Genomic DNA, 2,876 nt, shown 5'->3' with positions numbered 1-2,876 from the left:
GAAGAATCTAAAACAGCAATCGAAAACACCTTGAACCAGTGGCCATGCTAGCCAGTGCGGAACGACAAGGACCTCGATCAAAGCGCGCTGACCGAGGCCCATGGAGACTGTGCGGGAGGTCGATGTAGCCCCTGGGAGCCCCAGAACGGGAAAAGGACATGATTTTCGATGCGCGATTAGCGCCTCGCGGATCACTGGGCGAACAGGGCTAAAATGGTAGAGCCTTAAGCACTCAATCACATTGGGAGCTAGAGGACCATGGGCAAAGAAACAAAAAGTGCCATCGTACGAAGGTGGGACCCACAACCTGGAAACCGACGGTTTGATCGGGGTGCCCTTGAGCGGTAAGAGGTTTTGGAGAAAGCAGAGCGATCACACTCAGCGATTGACGCGTGGCAGCATAGGTGAGAGAAAAACCGCCGTGATCGCACGTTAACGGTTGAGCAAGTCAACCATGCTCGACGTGCATACGACGTTGGATCTGGAGGAGCCCAGATCGGATGGCTGAGATTGTGCCCAATAGACAGAAGCAGAATCGACAGGGAATTAAGCCGCGATTTAAGGGGATTTGGAATCCATTGACCGCCACGGTGGAGAAAGAAATGAATCGACGAGCAGGCTAGCACAATTCCGATGGGGACGCATGGCTACTTCTTGAGCGTTCATGCTGACGCCAAACAGGGGAACTCCAAGCACACAGGTGGTAGGCGAATCGACGTAGGTGGGAGAGGAACCGAACAGGCATGGAGGTCGAATGGCTAAAGCCATGAACAGAGACAGCCGAAGGGGATTCAGATAGAGAGAATGAAGAGTCCAAGCAACCAAGAGAGACAATGAACAGTGAACCCTGAGAGGAGGACTGAGCACAGAGAGCAGTAAAGCCAAGCAAAGGAGACAGAGGGCCGAGCTGCCCACAAGTCGCATTGAGCACCAGAGAGCTTGAAGAATCAAGCCTTCCCATAGAGGAATCTATCTGGATTGAGCACCATAGTTGGCTTTTTCCACTGTAGACCGAGGGTCACAGAGTTGGTAGGAAGAACAAGAGTCTGTGTACTCCGAGTGGCTTGGGGAATCCAAGAACCACCTTGACAAGCAAAATCTGCTTCAAGCGCACTCACATTGAGTCCCTGTATTGTAATTTCTCCACTGAAAGACACAATAAAACAAGGCCACCACTGAAGCTGGACCAGAGACGTAGCCCTGGAGAATAGGGTGAACTCCTTATTAAAAAGTGTTTGTGTCTTTGTGTTGCTTACTGTATTTCTCTGTTGTCTTTCCACTTATTTTCTGTGTATTGGAAATCTGATCGATCCATTGTTTTAATAACACAGAACCCACACACCAGCACATGGGTGTGTAATACCTTTTGTTTAATAAATCTTCAATTGAGGTCACTCATAGGGTGATTATCAGATCAAGTGGTATCAGAGCTCTAGGCTATAAGGTTAGACAAGCTTGTGTTGCTTTAGCTATGAATGCTCACTAGATCAAAGCTCAAATTAGGAGGAGAGTTGGTGGAAACTAATCCTGAAATTGGGAGAGTCTATTCTCGGAAGACAATGTCAGAAGAAGGTTCTATAGGGCTAGACTCTCAATTCATAGAAATTTTCGTAGCTATAAATTCTATGGTAGAAGAAATGTATAGGGACTTTAGAAAGCATAAGGGTGAAGATTCATCAGGCTCTAAGCAAGATAAAGAAGAAGATGAATCTCATTCCCATGACCACTCCAAAGGAAAGGGGAAAGAAGAAAGCTTCCCTACACCTCCTAGTAGCCCTGTGCATAATAAGAAGGCATCTTTGATTAAGTTAAATGTTAAATTTGATTTGCCTATATATGATGGAGAGCTAAATGCTGAAAAGTTGGACAATTGGATTAGACAAATTGATGTGTATTGCAGAGTACAAAATATAGACTCAGACAAGAGCAAGATTCAGCTGGCAAGCCTTCGCCTAGGGGGCACTGCCTTGGTTTGGTGGGAAGGCAGAACCCAAGCTAATATAAGGAATCATGGTAAGACCATCTCTGTCTAGAGTGAATTTGTTACTGCAATCAAAAAGTAGTTTTATCCATTGGCCTACATGCAACAAGCCATGATGAGTTGGCAAACTCTTCGGCAACTGAAAGGGAAAAGTGTACAAGGGTATACTCGAGAGTTCAAAAAGAGAGCATTGATGTTGGGTATTTCATTAGACTCACCAGAAACTCTTTTGAAGTACATTGGTGGTCTACACAGCTACATGAGGCACACCATCCTCATGTTTAATCCCACTTGTATAGATGAGGTATCTGTACAAGCTACTCATCTAGAAGCTAGAGGAAAGAATGGAAATCCAGAAGTTGGGGGACCATCCCAACCCACTGTAAGCAAGAGCAAGGAGAAAAGAAAGTAGAAGTGGAAAGCAAGGAAGGCTAACACTGCACAGAAAGGCAAAGCCTCATGCACCCACTGTAAAAAGGAGGGGCATGATGATGAGCACTGTTGGATTCTGCATCCAGAGCTGAGACCTAAGAAGTCCAAGGGCAAGAAGAAGAAGACTGTTGTAGCTATTCAGAAAGATTTGGGGTCAGACTCGAGAGATGAAACAATCATTGTAGCCACAGGTATAAAAGGTAATAATTCTGAAGCATCTACTAGTAATTATGCTCAATCTGTCATTAATGAAGAACATGAGAGAAAAAGTCATGAGCTTTTCCATATTCGAGTTGTTTCCAAAAATCAAAAGATTGATAGTTTGTTTGATAGTGGCTCACAATTAAATCTAATTTCTGAAGCAATTGTAAAGAAATTGGGATTAGCAACTACACCTCATAAGAAGCCATACCCATTAGGATGGTTGAATGATAAAGCACAACTACAAGTGACTAGACAGTGC

The sequence above is a fragment of the Pinus tabuliformis genome, chromosome 2_2, assembly GCF_031772625.1.
Source record: "Pinus tabuliformis cultivar Carrire ecotype Pingquan chromosome 2_2, CPIR1, whole genome shotgun sequence".
NCBI lineage: Eukaryota > Viridiplantae > Streptophyta > Pinopsida > Pinales > Pinaceae > Pinus > Pinus tabuliformis.
This window is presented reverse-complemented; position numbering follows the sequence as displayed.